Here is a 20,890-nt window from a genome sequence, read left to right on the forward strand (position 1 = left end):
AGAGGAAGCAGAGGGGCTTGCCTCAACACGGCACTGTAGAAGAAACCACAGAGACAGATTTGTGCCCCCGTGATCTGTAGAGCTCTCTCCAGACTTCAAGGAGTTAGCTTTCTCCCCAGGTTCTTATTCTGACCCATTTTAAGCCTCAAGAAAACTTGATGGAATAATAACTAAGTTGTGGGTCATAACTCCATTGCCTTAAATATGCTAGTAGGCATCTCCTAAGAACAAAAATAATCTCTATCATGGAGAAGTTTTTCTTTTTACGAGTACCCTGTATGTTCAAAACTTGGTGGTACAAGACATTTTCAATGGTCTAGTACATGCTGGGCCACAGCTCACTTGATAGGGGGCTTACCTAGAACATACCAAGCCCCAAGCACCATACAGACCAGGCATGGTGGTGTACACCTGTAAGCCTTGCACTAGGGAGGTTCAGGTGAGAAGAGTTCAAGGCCAGCCTGGGCTACATGAAGCTGGAGCACAGAAGTCATGCCTTCAAGGAATATATTACATAGTTTGTACTTTAGACTATGCTAACATTAACTAACTCAGGACAATTATATTATACACCTAATGGTACTAATTACAATTAGAATACAGGTCCGAAGAACTGAGAAATCAGGTGGAGTTGAAGTTTTGGGAAGGCGTAAGCTATATATAACCTGTTCCTCCTCTTCCTAGGTAACAAGTGGACTACATTTCCCAGAAACCCACCTGGCAGTTGAATGTGGCCATCTTATTAAATATGGCTAATAGAATAGGGAGGAAGTGGGCTGTACTGCAATGTAGGCCTGGCCAATAAAAGCTAGTGCATTCAGGGGTCGTCATGTTCTTGTCCCTTTCTGCTGATGGGATCCACACAGGCATGGGGACCTAGGGTGGAAGGTGGTAGTCCTTTTCCAAAGCACCGTGCTTTTCATCATCAGGGAAAGAGAGGCGATTTGTAAGAAAGGAGCTCCTACTGTTTTGATTCACTGCACTGTTTCGCATTTGCTGAAGCAGCAAATTTCACTAGAATAAATAAGTTGGAGCTTAAAATACCCCTGAATGTGTGTGGAGGGAAGTGATGCTTTGCAAATGCTTGCCGTTCTCTGTCTGTCTGTCTGTCTGTCTGTCTGTCTCATGTGGCCCACTTTGAACTCAGTATGTGGCCACGGAAACCTTAAACTCCTGACCTTCTTGCATCTATCCTCCCCCAACCCCCCACCTCCCAGCTGATGGGATTACATGCAGTGTTGCTACACTAGTTTTATGAGGTGCTAGGGATCGAACCCAGGGCTTTGTGCAGTCTGAGCAAACACTTGATCACTTAAGTTCCATCTCCAGCCCCGTGTTTCTCCTTTCTTGTCTTCTGTATATGGTCACGAGTAGACCAAAGATAGCCCCTGCTCGGAGGAACAGTGATACTACTAAATCAGGAACACAAGAGGAAGGCGCTGGGACTCTCTTTTCCATCAGAACAAGAACCTGGCCAGCCTCTCCACTGAAAATAACCCAAATGTATTTTGCAAAGTATTTCCTCACAAATAATCTGACATGTATTTGTGAACCATCAAGAAAATAAGACACACTCAGAAGAGAACATTGTATTGTTTCCTTTACCCTGAAGGCATTTAACAAACGGGAAGAATTTGAACTATTTTCCTAACGTAGCCAGGCATAAACTTGGTGTCATTAAGCAACCCAGGACTCACCAAAGAACAGAGTATGACAGGAGGCACCCAGCTAAGGAGGACCCCAAAGGAAACAGCTGAATTGCGAAGTAGGAGGAAAATGGTTTGTACTTTAGTAAGCACAAGAGAGGCCTCAAGACGAACGGGTAGCTTGATTGGATTCTAGACCCAGATGTTACAAATCAGGAATGACCCCAACAGACAGACAGAAGAAAATATCAGTGCTGGAGAAACTCACATTCAACTCAAACTCAGAGAAGTCCCATGGATAGACTCCTAAACAAAGTCACAGGAAAACAAAATAAGACCAAACAATGGACAATACACCATGTCCCCGGAAACAAAGTGCATGAGCAGCCAGACAATGCAGGGCAGAGCTGAAGCCACAGGCTTCCAATTTTACAATGACCAGACACGAAACAGAAAATAAGTGTTCAATGAAATGATGCCCAATATCCGTTGGCAACATTAGATAAGACACAGACTAAATTATAGATTGTACTTGGAATCCAATTGATTGATAGATTACACTCTCATATTTGAAAAATAAAATCTTCAAAGTTAATGAACTGACTGGCAACATTAGTAAGCCAGGAAAGTAACAAAATAATAAACACCAAGATTAAAGAGCGTGAAGAAGACTGGAGAGCTAGTCTACATCTTAGCGTAAAGGAATGGAAAAAGAGAAGTTTAATGATTCAACTTAGAAAGAATATAGTATAAAGGCAATATTCTGAGAATCTTCCAGAACCAAGTGAGTAGGCATTAACTAGCATTCTGGAAATTCCAAGTAAAAATATATGTTAAAAAATTTGCAGCTGGTCACAGAGGTGTGTGCCTATGATCCAGGCACTTTGCAGCTGGTCATGGAGGTGTATGCCTATGATTCCCAGCGCTGTCAAAATGGAAGCGGGGAAAGCAGGAGTTCAAGACCAGCTTCAGCGATATAGCAAGTTCAAGGCCAGTCTGGGCTACATGACACCCTGTCTCAAAAATAAAATAAAGACAATAAAACCTCCACACGAAGGTTCTTTATAATAAAACTGTGCAACCTTAAATAAAGAGAATATATTTAAAGTTAGTAGTCTTGAAGTGTCCAACACAAACGAAAATTAGACTTAGCCATGATTATTCAGCAGCAGCAGATGCCGGAAAATAACAGGACACAACATCTTCAACGAAAATCCAGTTGTTTAAATCAGTAACAAAAAGAACAGTCAAGGGGGTGGAGAGAAGGCTCAGTGGTTCAGAGCCCTTGCTGCTCTTCCAGAGGCTCTAGGTTTGGTTCCCTGCCCCCCGTGTCAGGTGGTCCACAACCATCTGTAGGTCTAGCTCCAGGGAATCAGATACCTTTGGCTTTCATGTGCACGTCACACACATATGTACTCCCACACATATGTATTCCCACATGCAAGCACACATATCCACACATAACTAAAAAAAATAAATCTTTTCTTAAAAATACAACTTAAAAAAATGCCTACCAGGGGCCAGCAGGATGGGTGAGTGAGTAAAAGCTGCTCAAACCTGGACTTGAGTTTGATCCCCAGACTCCACAGTGGAAGAACAGAACTAACTCTTGAAAGCCGTCCTCTGACCTCTAGTGTAAGCTCTGGCATTTAAGACTCAACCCCCGCATACACACACACACACACACACACACACACACACACACACACACACACACACCACTAATAAATACCTGCTGGGCATAGTGATTTAAGCTTACAATCCAGGACTCCCATAAGCTTAGAGAAAAAACATTTTAGTAGCTTATTGAACAAAGAAATGTAATAATAAACTTAGAAGCTATTTAGAGCTAAACATACTAAAACTTGTGAAAGCTAATTTAGTTCTTATAATCTAATTGATAGATTGGATTTTTACATTTGAAAAAAGCTTCAAAATGTAATGAACTAAACTGTAACCTTTGGAAGCTAGAAAAATAACACAACAACAAACTCCAAGATTAAAAGGAATCATGACGCAGGCAAAAACTAGGTAGAGACACCATGAAGAAGATGCAGGATGCTAAGAGGTTTCTTAGTAACCAATTTCTGGTAATATAATCAAGACAAAACAAGCAAACATATAAGTTACATTTTAGGAATGACTACAAATTGTGATAACCCTATGGCTTAAAACACGCTCACACACACACAATCATTATACCCTAAAATGTCCAAACTAAGATGAAATAAATTCTCAGAAGGAAATGTGGTACAAGAACACAAGGGATCTTCATGAAGCTGCAAAGGGGCCATCGTGTGAAGAGAAGGAAGCCAGACTCAGAAAGACGGTCACACGGTTTCTCCCATAAGCAGAATTGAAATTGGAGACTATGGGGCCAGAAAGGGGTGGGAGTGGGGGTGTGTGAGGGGACAGTGATGAACACGGCGCGCGCGCGTGCGCGCGCGCGCGCGCGCACACACACACACACACACACACACACACATGCACACGCACATGCACACGCACACGCACACACACCCATGAGCAGGTCATGGTGAAACAAAGTATTCTGTATGCTAATGAAAAGATCTCATTATAAATTGTTAAAATGGATTCAAGAAGAAGTACAGCAGAATAACCTTACTATAAAGGAAATGGAGTCCGGTCCCTTTTAGAAAGTGGATCCTCTTGAGATACTCTGAGGAATAAATACAACCTATTGATCATATGAAAATGAGTCCCAACAACAGAAAAGGGACTCTATCTTATTCTAGAGGGCAAACCAAACTAAACCAAACCGAGATGCCAAAACTTGGTAAGAAAAGAGAGCTGGGGCCTGGAGAGATGACTCAGTAGTTAAGAGCACTGGCTGCCATTCCAGAGGACCCAGGTTTGGTTCCCAGCATCCACATGGCAGCTCCCATCATCTATAATTCCAGTTCTAGGGGTTTCAGAACTTTCTTCTAGCCTCTGAAAGTGTTAGGTAGGCACATAGTACACAGACATGCATGCAGGCAAAACACTCATATACATAAAATAAAAATAATGTTAAAAAAAAGAGAACTATAAAACTGTACTACACTCCTGAACATAGGCATAAAATTAAGAATTATCATCAAATCAGTATTATCAATGCACATAGAAGATTTAAAACACTGATCTTCTTCCAGAAAAGTTAATGTTAATTTAATATTTTACTATCAACTAATGAAATTCATCGGATTAAAGGAAAAAATATAAATAGCACAATGAATGCAGAAAAGTAATTTGACATCTATCCAAGATTTAGGAAATAAATTAAAAAATGAGAAAATAAAAATAACGTTTGCACTGGGCAAAGGAGACAACAACACACCCTGTCAACACTGCACTTCTGAGTATGACAGTGAGTACTTTGGGTAAGGTCACCAACACGACATTGGAACCTACAGAGACTTCTCACCCTCAGTACATACACTGCAAGGGCATCTAGCCAGGGCTGCAGGGAAAAGAAACCACAGGTACAAAGATTGGCAAGGAACATGGATGTCATTTGCATATCATATGATTGATTACCTATAAAAATTTTCAGAAGAATTTGCAAAACATTCTAGAATTCATAAACTTAATTATTTCTGGGTGCCAAACCTTGGACACACCAAGTAGCTCTTAGCCTTAAATATAACACATACTCACTGAAAAAAGTCATGTGGGAAAGTTCATGCCGGCACTATTTCTAAAACCATAAACATTACACAGCAATACAAGAGCACATTATCACTACGTGTAACTATCAGTCTCATGGGAATTCCCAGAAACTAAGTGATAAGTAGGAAAAGCAAACACAAAAGACAGTATGTGGTTTTTAATGTTATGTTACATTTTATTTATTCATTTGTGTGTGTTTGTGTGCGTGCAGATGATAGACAAGTTCTTTCACTCCACCATGGGGGTCCTGGGAATTGAACTCCGGTAGTCGGGCTTAGTGGCAAGTTCCTTTACCTGCTGTGGTGGTTTGAATGGAAATGGCCCATCAGGAGTTTGAATGGAGTGGCACTATCAGGAGGCGTGGCCTTGTTGGAGGAAGTGCATCACTGGGGGTGGGCTTTAGGTTTCAGAAGCCCAAGCCAGACCCAGTGGCACTCTCTCTTCCTACTGCCTGCCTATCTGGATGTAGAACTCTCAGCTCCTCTCCTGCACCATGTCTGCTTGCTTGCCTCTATGCTTCCCGCCATGACAATAATAGACTGAAATGCTGAACTGTACGCCAGTCCCAATTAAATGTTTTCCTTTTTAAGAGTTGCCATAGACATGGTCTCTCCACAGCAATAAAATCCTAACTAAGATTCAACTAAGCCATCTCATTGGCTTGGTTATTTTTATATAAAATTCATACACAGACAAAACTAGCCAATGGTGCTCAAAATTAGGGATGTGATCATCTTCCAAGGGAGAGTAAGGTTTAGGGCACAAGGGTACTTTTTGGATATAGATAATGTTCAATTTGTTGGGTTAGATGCTGTTATGTGTTATATTCACTTAAAATCAAGCTTGAGATCTATGCCCTTATTTATATGTATAGGTCAATTAAAAGTTTAATAATTCAATTAAGTATATAACATAATGGTCCATAAACCAAAACACAGAAAGAAATGCAGCTGTAGAGGTGGGATACAGCTCACCTAAAACAAATATAACTGTAGGCACAGTTGTAAGAAGACACATAAGGTTTATATGTATTTATAAGGTATGCAGATACAATATGTAAATATGTATTCTACTATATACTACAGTTGGTATGTGTACATGTATGCTGCATGAAAAATGGACTCAAGGCTGAGAGTCGAGATCACTCAGTCTCAGGACCCTGAGCTGGCTCTGCCTCCAAGAGAAAAAAAATCAAGTTCCACATCAATCCTCACACATGCCATCACAGGCAAAAACATGGGTGCAGGGGGCTAAGAGAGCACGTATTATGGAGTGGGCATTGGTCTCGGAGGGAGATTAAGCAGGGGGCACTGTTGGGACTGTCAGAGCCAACTGAACTCTAAAATGGGTGTGTGCTGGAAGGACAGCTGCCCAGACAAGACAAAGCAGTTGCTTTTCTCTGCACACTGGAGGTTTTAAGTGAACTAAAACAACAGTCTACAACATAGTAAATGAGAAAGGCTATGGCCAGGGCGTGACAGCACAGTGACAATGGAACCAGAGAGGCCATGAAACGTGTGGTGACAAGTTGACTAAGATCCCAGGCCCTTCCCTAAGCTGTACGGTAGAACTGATTACAGAAGGAATTAAAAGTCTGGCAGAGGACAAGTTTGAGAAGGTGGATTTCTCAGAGTTTCTATTGCTGTGAAGAGATGCCATGACCATGTCAATTCCTATAAAGGATAATATTTAATTGGGGTGGCTCACTTACAGTTCAGAGGTTCAGACCACCATCATCATCATGGCAGGGAGCATGGCAGCGTGCAGGCAGATGTGGTGCTGGAGCTGAGAGTCCTACATCTTGACTCAGAGGCAACAGGAAGTGAACCGATTCATTGGGCAGTACCCTCAGCAGAAGAAACCTCAAAGCCCGTCCCCACAGTGACACACTTCCTCCAACAAGGCCACACCTCCTAACAGTGTCACTCCCTTTGAGCTTATGGGGGCCAGTTACATGCAAACTACCACTTTGGGCATCAGGGCGCCTAGGCAGGTTCTCAATAGACAATGGAGGCATTAGTAAAATTAACAAAACAACAACAAAAATTGCTCAATAATCCGAGTTGTGACTAGATGCCAGGCTCTGTGACAAGTCCTTCTCAAGGACTGTAGGAGTTAGCTTCCCCAATAATCCTTTTAGGATTCCTATGTTACTTAAGGAAATAGGAACTAAGACTGGAGTCTAAGGTTAAGTAACTCCCCCCGGCGCCCATATCCAAGATGGCGAAGATAAGCCAGAAAAGGGAGTCCAGCATCAAAGTACAGACCTGCAGAGTGGTTTATGGGAGAAGGCTTTAAGAGCAGAGGAAGGGAAGAATATAGCCCACAGGGCCTCCCTGAGGTCACCTGGGAGAGTTGTGGAGTGAAGGACTTGAGAGGAATTGAAAAACAGCACCAGAGGCCTGCAGGATAACTCACGTGCTTGTGGTAGAGGTGGAGTCCAAGTGTCCTAACCTGGAAAACGAGGAGCGTGGTTGTGACAGAAAGTGGAAAGGAACGGAACGGAACGGAACAGAACAGAACACAGACACATCTCCTTCCTGGAGATTCTTTCTACCCAAATGTTTAGACTCTGAACCGTATGCCCCCATCTCTTGGTCCCACTCTTGACACTAAAGCCCTGCTCTCTAGGGATATTCACTCATTCGCAAGCTCACAAGGTAGCTAAAAGACATATCAGGGCTAGGGAGACGCTCAGTCAGTGAAGTACTTGCTGTATAAATCACAAGGACCTAGGTCTGATCCACCCACATAAAAAGCTGGGTGCATGTGTAACTTCAGTACAGAGAGGCTGAGACAGGAGGATCCCTGGGACTTGCTGGCCAGCCTGTCTAGTCAAAAACAAGAGCTCTAGGTGTGGTGAGAGACCGTGTCTCAGAAAATAAGGTGGAGAGCAACTGAGGTAGACGCCTGATACCAACATCTGGTCTCCATGAGCAGGAGGACATACGTGCATGCCTGCATGTGAGCAGGTGTGCGTGTGCACACCCATGAGCGCGCACACACACACACACACACACACACACACACACAACTATAGTTCTAAGAGTGGGAAGGAGCAGTGAAAGCTGCTAAGAAGACCCTGGCCTTGTCCCCTGTGTACCTGACATCCCAATGCACAGCAGCTCCACCTTCAAAAGGTGTCCAGACCGAAGTACCTTCTGTGGGTACTGCTTGCTCTGCCAGCTCAGATGAGGACCTCGGGGGCTAGGATATGCGTCCCCTGAGAATGGTCCTGAGCCAAGGGCTGAGAGTCCCGGTTCCATAGTTTCCTCTAGAGGAGGACAGCTCACTCAGTTGGCTGACTCCTATCCCTCCCTGGGATCAGATCTCAGATATAAATATATAACCTTCAACTGTCCTTGCAAAGATGGTGTCAGAATACACTTCGGAACAGCCACATTTTTGAGATAGTTCCACTTAAAAGGTTGGTATGAATCCCAGAGCAGGATTTGGGCACAGTCTGTGGTATGCAGTAGGTGTCTAGTGTTCTCTGAATTCATGGATGATCCATTTCCCTACATTTACAAATACTTCTTTAGCAGGTTCCTCAACCAATCCCTTGAAGTCTTCACTTACATGAAATACACGAGCTCATACCTGTGGAGCAGGAATACGCTCCATCAAATTCAAATTACTTAGAGGATCCCTTTAAGAGGCCCTGAGAGCCAGGAACACGCATGGCTCAAACTCTGCCTTTGCTGGTTCTAACCACTCGGCCACAAGTATCCAGCGTACAGTAGGCTGCCCACATATCAATCAACTAAGGCAACTGGAGAGCTGTTGCTGTGTTTGCACACACCTTGTTGAGCTGTTTCTACTTCCAAAGCTGAGTACTGTCCAGGAACTCTGTCAAAGGCTAGAGGTGCCACCAGCAGTGAAGCCTCGTAGACTATCTAGGGAATTCAGGAAAAGCATACCCTGTGGGCAGAATCATTTGTTTAACAAGTAAGTGAATGTGCTCAGGGCTGGCTGAAGACATTCTAAAAGCTAAAGATGAAAGAAGTTAAAATCACCCTCAAGGGGCTTAGGAGGTCCTTCCCATGGCTTATGCACTTATATGACAAAAAAGTCAACAGGCAGTTTCTTCCCGGAAATCACCAAGAACCTGCCCCATCCTATGCTCCCATTTCTCTAGGGAAAAGACTCCCTGTCAACTGTGGAAGGGGATGCCACCACTCCCAGACAAGAAACCATCACAACACGTGTATGTGGTCAGTGGGTGGGGAAGGCTGTAGTTTGGGGTTCAGGAATTGGAGGTGAGAACTAGCTGCCTCTTAGAGAATTTGTGGCTCTGGGAACACAGTGCCTCAGTTTCTTCGTGTATAGCCTGCATACCATAATCATTGCTGTTAATCATTGTCATCAACACTGGGTTATTACGAGACTCAAACTAAGGCAGCAAATAACATCTAATGAGACAAGCCCCTTCTCAGAACAATGTGATTTTTCTGTCACCCAATATGACTAATCTTGCTTGCCAAGTTATTGTTTCTCAAGAGACCATTCTACATGCTAATAGTCCCAAGAAGCAACCAATGGTCTTGATTTATTAACTCGTCAGTAGTGATTAGCTGATTTCATTTTAAAGCTTATACAACTATTAAGTTTGCTGAATCAGAACATTTCAGAGCACAAAGAGATCTTTCTGGGTTTCCAAAACCGACCTTTTATGACATGCTAAAATCCCCTTCCCAAGGAAAACTTTCCCACTTCAAGAGCTTTGCATCTGTGCTGAGCATACACTGGGCCATAGTTGGAAAAGCCCTTCAGGGACAACTACAGAAGCACCCTGGTAACTGGTGGGCATCCTTCCATTAAAAAAGTAAGCCCTTGGGCTAAGTATAAAGTTCATTTGATAAAGTGCTTGCCTGGCATGCAGGAAACCCTGGGTTCAATCCCCTTACCACACAAAGCAAGCATGAGGGTGCACACCTGTAACCAGGCAGGTAGATCAGGAGTTCAAGGCCATCTTTGACTACACAGCAAGTTCCAGGACATCCTAGGATACATGAGACCCTGTTGCAAAGATCAGAACAACAAAACAAACTATCGAAAACCAACAAGTCCCAAGAATATTGAGATGCAATGCTCAGATCCAAAGCAAAATGGCTCTGTCACGGTGGAAGGTTCGGCTGGTTTTCCAGGGCTCCACACACTCCTTCCTTGAAGCGCAGGTGGGAGGAGGCAGGAGGCCTTAAACAGCCTACCCATGAAAAGCTTTATTCAGTGCAATTCAATAACTGAAAGTTAGCCACAATCATTTCCATCCACTACTGCGGCCGACAATTTTGTGCTCTCTACTAGTTTCGTCTCTTAGAGGAAATGCTTTCTTTAAAAAAAATGGTTGGAAGCTCTGTGGCTTCCTCAAACACTGATTATTTTAATCATGATCTCCAGCCCCAGGCAGACAGTAGGAACAGGGCAAACACAATGCCAGTGATGGGCGAGTGTCGAGTAGGAGCCATGCGTCCTTTCTTCTTCTGGACCCCCCAGCTGTGCAGCCTCTGAGGATCAATGCGGAGAGATTGGCTGTGTGCCTCCCAAGCACAGTCCCACGACCGAGGGACAGCTCGTCCAGGTCTGCTGATGTCTCCCTACCCCTGGCTCAGCACGCACCCACTTGCAAACACCAAGGGTGGGGTTGCCAAGATGGCTCAGTGGGGACCAGTGCTTGCCTAAGATCCTACCTGGTGCTAAATATAAAACGGAAATCAATTCCTAGAACCCACTCTCAAAAAGTTGTCTCTGACTACACATGCACAGCTGCCATGACACACATCACACACAATAATAATAGCAATAATAAAAAGAAAAAATGTAAAAAAAAAAAAAACAAAAAAACCAAAAACCCAAAGTAGAACTGAAGGGGATTTCCCTGTCCAGCACACCTAGAAGCCCTAACACCAGCTGCATCTGGAACACCAGGGGAAACTGAGCACAATCTCCATACTGCTGCTCCAGAAACAAACATTCTCATAGTAGAGGAGATAACTGAGTCTATTTGATAATATTCAAAAATCATCTGTGTCTTGTCATTTGACTCAATACTCCTGATTCTGCTAAGCCAATGTACACAGCTTGGCAAACCTCCCCTTCATAAGTGACACTACATGGTATCTCTACCCCTGACAGAACAACACTGACAGACACTGAATCCAAGCCTTCCAGCAAGCTGACAGTGGACCGTCTTGGACATGTCCATATGGCATTCCTGTAACTTGTAAAGGAGGCCTTCGTGTGTACATCCTTAAAAACCAGGCTTCCGTGTCTCTCCTCATCATTGGGCTCAGGACTTCTCATACAGTGACTGGTCAGACCTTTCTCTGGGTTCCTAGCAGTTTCTCAGGGTGTGTTGTAAAACATAATTCCTACCTTTTCCCCTCCTCACCCTGAGAACAAGGGTCCTCCAAAATTGTCAAGGCAAAAGTTCTCTTTGGCTTAGCCAACACAGGACCCTGAAGGCAGGTCTCTTGGGCCTCCTTAGGAGAATATTTGGGGACATTTAAAAAGCAGTGGGTTTGCTACTATGTTGGCAGAGTTCTGGGTTCTAGGTCTAGGGCTAGCCCCAGGGGCTGTCTAGAGGGTGGTCCCCACATCTGGGTTCCTGGTTCCTCTATAGTAGCTAGCTAGCTCTGCTTTGTTTGATTCCATTCAGATAGGAGGGCCTTGCATACAATTCTACTTGGCGCTAAATGGTTGACAAAAATGTGTGTGGCCCATTCCAATAAGTAGCTGGGGGGGCGGGGGGATCCTATGTACTTAGAGCCTATAAAGAGGCTTGTCCTTCCCCCTACCTTTCCAAAATTTAGAATATCCATAGATTGAAGCAATTAAACACATGCATATCCAATATCAAAAAATGAAATAAAAAACCCTTTCACATAGTTAATGCTTTCAAAGTTACGATGTGTTTCTCTCTTAAGTGCCCTTCACAAACCCACCCCTCACTTGGGCCCTCTGCTGTCAGTGAGGTTGGCACACACCTGACATGTGTTCTTCATGAACCACTTCCCCTCATAAGAAGGAAAGTACAGCTCGCTCTCCCCCACACCCCCTCTCCTTTACCTCTCTGCACTAATCCAAAATTAAGACTGGCATTTGCTTGGTATTCTGGAACCACTGTTAAAAATTTGGCACAGCCATCAAGAAAATGCCAGCTTCAGTGATCATGTGAGCGACTTTCTGTCAACTGAAAATGAATTAGGACTTTATTGAACATCTTGTTAATTTGTATTGGTGAAATAAGCTTTACATGACAGTGTAAGGATTAATTTTTCTAATTCTAAAGTCAAAAAAGAAAATTCACAGACGCGCCAACAATATGAAGCGAATTCATCCAACAGCTCCAAAGTCACTTTGACCTGTTCTGAGCAAACTTCAGGGCAGGCTGTGGAGAATGGAGGTAAATTCTAGAAACCAACAAGTCTCAATTCATTTCCTTCAGTTTGTAAAAACAAGTACCTGACAAGTTTCCTGCCAATGGCCGTGCCGTACTTGCAGATAAGAAAGTTCTCAACAGGAAATCCTTTGCTGAGAGAGACCAGCTGTGCCATTCAACTAAACTTGCTATCCTGGAACACTAAATATTGAGAATGTGGGATGGTGAAATACACCCAAAATCAAATGAGAGACACCACATGGCTCTAAGCTGTTTGCTACACCATCGATGCAGGATAGTAAACATTTTTAGGAGCACCTCTGTTTTCTTCCCCCTCCCTGAGGCAACCAGTTGAGGGAAAACAAGGGAGATGTGATGTCCTTTCTGAAAGCCCAAACTGTAATTTAAGTTTTAAAACTGTTTTAAGAAAAGCCAGTGTAGTACTAGATATACCATGTACAGAGGGAAGTTACTTCTAAACAAATACAAAGAACTTAAAATTTAGGGGTCTGGGGCTGGAGTTAAGAGCACTGAACGTTCTTCCAGAGGACCTGGGTTCAATTCCTAGCACCAACATGGCAGCCCACAACAGTCTGTAACTCCAAGTTCTGACACTCCCACACATACATAAAATATGAATAAATAAAGTATTTTTAAAAAATGTAGGAGTCTGGAGAGATGGCTCAGTAGTTAAGAGAGGTCTTCCAGAGGACCTGAGTTCTGTTCCCAGAATCCATGTCAGGTGGCTCACAACAGTCTGTAACTCCACTGCCAAAGGATCCCTCTAATCTTGCTGGAGTGCCCATACCTACATGCAGACAACACATACACCTACACATAATTAATAATAATAAAAATAAATCTTTTTATTAAAAACCTTACAATTTAAAGATTGTCATTGACAAGATGGGTCAAAGTCTAGCAAATGTGTTGTTTTTTTATATTGACAAGTTTTACTGAAGAGCTTCAAAGTCAAAATTTAGGAGAAGCATGCTTGGCTATTTTCCTCTTAGCAACTAAATGAAACGGGGAGGGGGGTGCGGGGGGGGGTGCGGGCCGTAGGGGTGTTAAACTTTTCTCCTTGGTATTCCTCACCATGAGTAAGGAAGGTACAGCTGATGTAGGTGCCAGTGACTTGGGGCAAGGGTGCAGCTAAATGAACCTCAAAATGAAAGCCCCATTCTCCTTTCACAGGAGAGGAAATGTTTCAAAGTCAACTGGGCAGTCATATTTGTAGTCTGGAAACAGTCCCCACTCCACTTGGGAGTTCATCCTCTCCCTGCTCAGCTACCAAGAACACCCCGCCCTTTGCTCCCCAGAGCACCAGGCGGTCTCTGCTCAGGCAGCCAGGGAAAACCTGTCCCAAATACCACAGACCTTCAGATCAAATGCCTCAGCTCAACCTGGAACCCGCCTGCAAGCAGGAAAATGCTTCATTATACCTTCCCCCAGATGATCCTTCCTCCACAGGCAGCATTCTGGTCTCTAAGTCTCTAAAAAGACTTGTTCTAACAGCACACACACACATTTGATAGTAAACACACAATCCCACAATTAATGGCTCCAATGTATTCTTTCCAGCCTTCTCCTTGCGCAACCACTCAGAGGCTGCAAAATGCTAAGTAAGCATGAATGCACATCCTGGCTTTCAGGCTTTCCCCGAACTATTTTCAATAATAATACAGTTATGAAATCCAGGACCTGAGAGCAATTTGGTTGATGTTGTAAAATGACCTTGGTTTGACAGGCATGGTCTCAGGTTTCAACAGATGTTGTGGGAAGGCTCACAGAAGCCAGCATGTTCTCTGAGCATCTGTGATGATATGCAGGGGTCTTTGTTTTTTAAGTGTGGTCATGGTAGTAAATGCATGTGCGGTGGGGGTGAGGTGGGGTGACACTTCTCAGTTTCTATGACAACCGTGTCTCCATTCCTGGGTTACTAGACACCATCTACTTCCTGTGTCTAAATTTTTAAACCAATCAGAAAAGTGTTTATACAGTTATCAACTTCTGGAACCCAGCTTCTTTAATGAGCCACTTTAAGGCTCAAATGAAGATGTCCACAGGAGTCAAGCTCTGTCTTAGAGTGATCCCATTTCATTGTGCTCACTAATTCAGTCTTCTGTGGAAGAAAACAAAACAAACAAAAAAACACCACCCTTTTTTCTTGGATGTGAATGTATTCTGCTCAAAGCAGACGCCACGATTTCTTGCAATAGTGTGCAAACTGATCGTGATTGCTTGCTCCTCATTGTCTGTTTTCTCTTTCACTGTCTAAAGACAGATTTAGCTCGAGAAACATGCTAATTCGCAAAGCACTTAAATTATCAAAGTAATGATACAGTTAAGCATCCATCTGCTAGTGTTGCTATTTAAATGCTCAGATGAAAAAAAATTTAGGAAAAATTAATACCAAGTTGAACAACTTTGCATTCTACAACTTAAGAACAGAAATCATTGAGACTGTATTGTGAAGTCCCACATCTATCAGTGCAAGCTAGAAGCTGACATCTGCAAAGAAATTTGTCACCAAAATGGCCTACTTTATCTGGATAGAAACAACAACAAAATATTAAACATGAAAGACACCCAGATCGAGCCAGATGCACCCAGATCAAAAAAAGCAACCCTGCGGAAACCCATGCACGAGAGGGCAGATCAGAAATTACGACAAGGTCTTAAAAGAAGGTTTCGGGTGACTGTTTTCATAAGTCTCCATCTAACTGACCAATCAGTGTGAGAGTTAGAGCGGGCTCCAGACATTCGTGCCGTCTTCAGGGCTCTGCACCCTCAGAGCTGCTCCCCCTGGCTAAGGCAGAGCTGGCGATCAATGAAAAAACAGGGAACAAAAGGGAAATACTGATGTCTTCCTCAGCTCGGAAAAGCCATTCCCCTTTTCCTCAATGAGCCAGTAGCACCCAGCCTACGACAGCGCCACGGGGGAGCTTTCACCAGCCGGGTCCAGTCCTTTCCGAGGAAGCAGTTTCGTCTTCGCAATCATGTGTCCCGACGCTAGCACAACCTGGTGACGGATGGCTCCCGGAGCCCAACCAATTGAAACTAATAAATTAAATAAATTAATAACCCCCACGATCAAAAGCTCCCAAGAAAGACCGCGCTCCCCTTCCCCAAATGTCATTCCCAGACTATAAACAAAGCATGAAAAATAGTCTCCCCGGCTAGGAATCTGGGTTTTTCTCCTCAAAGCAACGTTTTTCTCCAAAACCAGAAACATTCCTGCTTCCTTCACCGGATACTCCGGTTTGTTCATGTCACACCGGGATATGCAGCTCCGGTATTTGAAAAAGAGGTTTAAATTGCCCATAAATCCGACACTCTGTTTATAATTGATAGCAAAACAGTTACGACAGCGATGCTGTAACTCTGCCCCAGTCAAACTCCACATTTACCACGTTGGTTCCTTGAAAATACAAGTCATGCCTGGGGACCCCTCCATAGCCGCCTCCCTCCGAAGTCATTAACGGAATTACATCAATTATTCGGTAATTTTTATAAATATCCATTGTCTGCGATTTTTAAAAATAAAAATGTAAACCCAGCTATCTACAAATTCCAGGAGGAAAAAACTTTTCTTTCTTTCTTTCTTTTCTTTTCTTTCTTTCTTTCTTTCTTCTTTTTTTTTAATGAACTTACTTTTGAGACAAAAACTAATGAAAATAAGCAACTCGCCATCCCTGGATCTTCCCCATTCTGAGCTGCATGCTATAAATCAATCCGAGACGAGGTGCACAGATGGGGGCGAACACCTTAAGATAAAAAGCCAAGGGTGCCCCCCAAATGCGGGCAGCCTGGGCAGCGAGGCTCGGGGTGACAATGCTAACCCGGGCAGAGGCTCGCTAGGCAGCCAGCGAGCCGCATTTACGTTACCTTCGATCGCCTGCCCCCCCGCTGCTTCTCGCGGCCGCATTGGGGGGCTGCGGCGGCGCTGGACTCGCGGGGGGCCCCGCCGCCGGGTCGCGCCGTCTCCCAGCCGAGCTGCACCGACCGCGGCCGGAACACCCGGCTCCAGCGCCCGGCGCCCGCCCGGGGTCGGCGGCTCGGCTCCCACCCGGGCCCGGAGTCCTGCTGGGTCCTAGCGCTCGCCGTCCGGGCCTCAGCCCGCTCTGCAGCCTGCACGTACTGTGGGGCGGCCGGGGAGGTGGGAGGTGGTGGTGCGGGGGGAGCCCCGGGAAAGCACGGGCGGGAAAGCCGAGCGGCCGTGGGTGCGGAGAGAGCGGAGCTCAGTGCCAAAGCCTGGGTGTGCAAAGAAAGACACTGGCTTCAGCCGAACTCCCAGAAGGCAGATGCTAGGATCTGCAGCCCGAGCGGAAAACACAAGCGTGGTCGGGGAGGTTTTGCTCCGTGCACCTGTGGTGTATAGAGTGCGCTCGCAGAAGGTAAGAGACATCGCGGGATCCTCGGAGATTTCAGAATATCGGGGGAAAGTGGACAATTCGTGCGCTGGAAACCAGTTTTCCCCAACCTTTTCCCCGTTAACTTTTTTTTTTTTTTTTTGCATTTTGCCTCTTCTAGCTTTATAATTTCTGTTTTAAATAACAAAGGCCCATATGGCTCACCACGTAGTCATCTGATTTTCAAAAGACCTCCAAAATTACATCAAAATATGCACTCATGTATCTCCTAAGAAATCAACAAGAGAGAATTAATGGTGGCATATGGTGTGCCTCGTAGAGAAAACTTAATTACAAATTAAAACAAATGCGAAAATTCACAAATCCCATAAACCAAAAGTAAATTATGATTCTAGATTGATTCACAGATCAGCTCATGTGCCATCAGGGGGACTGTAAAAATTCTAGGTCTCTTTCTCAACAGGAGAAAACTGTTCCTTGGCAGGAGTTCACCAAACCCCTGTTCCCAGCCCCGCCCCCATCCCACTCCACCCCCACCCCCACCCCACCCCCACCTCACCTCACCTCCACCCCACCCCCACTTCCACCCTTCGGGCTCTCGGGCAGCCTTTGGTTCTGCATTTACTGTGGCACACCTGGAAGGTAACTTAAATCTTGCAGGTGCTCCTTGAAGACAGACAACCCCATTAGCTCTTAATTCACGATAACAGTGCCTTAGTTGGGAAAACCTGTTTGAAAGGTTTGGCAACTGAACGTATTCCTTCAGTCTTGGTCGATACCACCCAGTTAGAAGGTCATGATTCTGTCCAGACTGCTAATAGCAATGGTGCCGGAGTTTATACCAAGAAGAAAATTAAAACCGTGCCTTCTGACTTCTCTTTTCAGAGCAGAAAAACATCCCTTTGAAAACGGTTGTTGACCTCACCTTTCCAACGGTGGCTAGCTAAATGCAATGGAAGATTTTAAAACATCATTAACTAAACACCACAGGCACCTTTTCTCATACCTACTGTTGTAACATGGTATGTCCGTCCATCTTGCAAGTACTTCTGTGACCTTTACCATACCTCCAACAGAAAACACATAATTCCCAGCTTTCAAAGGAATGCCGTGGAGGGTCAGGAAAGGACTGGTCCAAAGCCGCCCAGCTGCTGAGCAGTGCAGCTGGAATGGGAGCCTCAGGCCTCACATACTTCCAGCAAGCCCTGTTCTGCCTCTGTCAGCTGCTTCTCTGCAGAGTACTATGGGAATGCAGGTAGGTCTCTGTCATCCTCCTTTCTTACCTGTGGCAGAGCCCCAGTCTGTAGGATGGCCACATGAAGATGCTTGAGAATAGTTTAGTCTCTGCTGAGAAATTTTGCCGGCAGGACCTGTGCTGTCCAGGTCTCCCTCCTGGGACTTCCAGCTCTGGGCTGTGCAGTGCCACAGCCACCCATGTACACTGTTTTGCCCAGTCAGGGACAGAACTGACTCCACTTTACACACAGGGAGCACATGTCTTCAGTGGAAATCAATAACTTTCTAGTGTCCCCCCAAAAGGCTTTGTAAACCCCAAGAAGTCAAGTATCTTAGATATAAGGTGAGTCATTAGTGTGATCCAGGATGTCCCCAGGCAGACCACGTGGCACCTGGAGTCCAATGGGCCCTCGGGGAATCACTTCTCAGCTCTCCTGCACCTGTGGGGAAGTCAGCAGCCAGCTCTGTTGTTCCTCTCTGTCACTTCTCAGGATGGGTCCCAACCTGTTGCTAGCCAGGTCTGAAGGGCCGAGAGACATCAGACCTAATAAACAGAAATGTCAAAGAGTGACTACATTTTCAAGGAAGGGGCTAGTCAGGGCAGGGGCATGGGAAGGTATTGTACCTTCCTGGTGAACTGCTTGGAAGGATTTGTGTAAAATTCCATTTGACGGATTTATTTGCTCTCTTTGTGGAAACAGTCTACTGACTACAGTTCTACCATCCGTGTGGCCTTAAGATGGTGTGAACACTTGGATCCAAGTCACCTTAGCACAGGCAGGGAACGGTGCAATGCCACAAAGCAGCCCCGTTACTAAGCAAAGCACAAGGCTGAAGCATACCAGGAAGGGTGTCAGTGATAAGAAATGGTCATTCATTCATTCATTCTCAGATTCATTCATTCATCCAGTTGTGACTGGATCAAGCTTTAAGCCAGCCGTTACTCTAGGCTGTGGGAATGAAAATAATCTTGTTCTGGTCTGCCTCTCCATTGCTGTGATAAAACCCTGGCCAGAAACAGCTTGCGAAGAGTTTTGCATTTCATCTTACCATTCCCAGGTCCTCATCCATCATGGAGAGAAGTCAGGCAGGAACCTGGAGGTAGGAACTGAAGCTGAGTCCGCAGAGGGATATGACTTACTGGCTTGCTTTTCCTCTGGCTCTCTCATTTTATATATATATATATATATATATATATATATATATATATATATATCCAGACCTACATGCTCAGGGATGGCATTGCCCACAATGGGCATTGTGGGCCCTCCCACATCAATCAGCAGTTTAAAAAAAAACACCCTACAGATATGCCCACAGACCATTCTAGTTCTGGTGGAGGCTGGGGCAGTTCTTCAGTTGAGGGTTCCTCTTCCCAGGTGACTCTGGCTTGTGTCAAGTTGACCAAAGCCAAACAGCACGGATGTCCTTAAAGCAAACAACTCCAGTGGTTACACCACTGCAGCTACAACATGTCCTTAGTGCCCTGTGTTGAGTGCCAGCTGTCCCCGTCTTGGGGCCAGTTGTCTTCTGGGCTGTCCGCAAATGTGTTCTTCTCTGAGTTGCTGAAGCTGCTTTTTGCCCATGAAGGTGTCACAGAATCCTGGATCAGCTGGCTGCTGGCTGGGTATGGCCAAGAAAGGAGACAAAAGTGAACATGGAGAATGGCAGGAAGGGACGGGCCAGACAATGTCATCACCTCCCTCTTGACTGATGGCATCATTTGCTGGGCAGCACCTCACTGAATCTTCTCCAGTGACCTCAGGCCCTGAGCCCAGGAAACACTGATGCTTCCTATGAATGGTTGGGGCCGGAGATCTGGTTAGCTTTCTGCTGGGATTAATCCCTGAGTGACTTCGTCATGATGCACAGAAGAGTGGAGAGTGGAAAGTCCGCTGGAGGGGACATTCAAGCATGGCCAAGCTGTGGAGGGTCAGAGGCCGACCTAAGAGAGACATTGTCACATGGGGAATTGCTATAAATCCTAGGCTCAGGTCCCTTGAGCACTAAAGGTGATTTCGGTTTCCACACGACCAAACCCTTTATATCCCATAAGGCCCTGCCCAGGGTCCCTTCCCCAGTGTCTTTTGCTTCTCTGGATCCTACTCTGTTTCCCCTCTCTCTTTGCCCTGATCACTTTTTTCTAACACCTTTGATCTACGATCTTTATAATCCACTGTCTCTTCCATGCACAGCAGTAGAAGTTCCACAGTGCCAGGAATCTTTGCCTTTTTTTTTTCCACTGAGAATTGTCAAGAACATAAAAGTGTCTGAGCTGGCTCTGGTGGCTAATGCCTTTAATCCTAGCACATGGAAGGTCAAGGCAGCAGGATAGATGAGAGTTTGAGGCCAGCCTGGGCTACAGAGACCCTGTCTTGAAACAAAAACAAACAAAACAAAAAAGTGTCTGATCTATAGTAAGTGCTCATGTTTTTTAAACATATGAATGAGGGCCGGGGGGGGGGGGTGTACCTTAGTAGGTAGTTTGCTGGCCTAGCATGCAGGAGACCCCCAAATTAGATTCCCAGCATTACATTAATTGGGTATGGTAGCACACATCTGTGATCTTAAAGATCAAAAATGCA

The 20,890-nt window shown here is 44.9% G+C and overlaps 1 protein-coding gene and 1 long non-coding RNA gene across 3 annotated transcripts in view; one reads left to right on the top strand and one right to left on the bottom strand.

Annotated features, from left to right (window-relative positions):
- The window catches only part of Foxn3 (forkhead box N3), a 383,817-nt gene extending 367,024 nt beyond the window's left edge, over positions 1 to 16,793 (bottom strand). For both annotated transcript variants that reach the window (XM_036206015.1, XM_036206014.1), the window contains exon 1: positions 16,585 to 16,793. The gene's annotated coding sequence lies outside the window, so the exon portion shown is untranslated. The remainder of the gene's footprint in view (positions 1 to 16,584) is intronic.
- Positions 16,794 to 16,890: 97 nt separating this feature from the next.
- LOC118595203 lies at positions 16,891 to 19,950 on the top strand. Its single transcript, XR_004946489.1, has 3 exons — positions 16,891 to 17,093; positions 17,955 to 18,324; positions 19,896 to 19,950. It is a non-coding gene; the product is annotated as an uncharacterized LOC118595203 (long non-coding RNA).
- Positions 19,951 to 20,890: the final 940 nt, after the last annotated feature.

This window comes from Onychomys torridus, chromosome 14, assembly GCF_903995425.1.
Source record: "Onychomys torridus chromosome 14, mOncTor1.1, whole genome shotgun sequence".
Taxonomy (NCBI): Eukaryota; Metazoa; Chordata; class Mammalia; order Rodentia; family Cricetidae; genus Onychomys; species Onychomys torridus.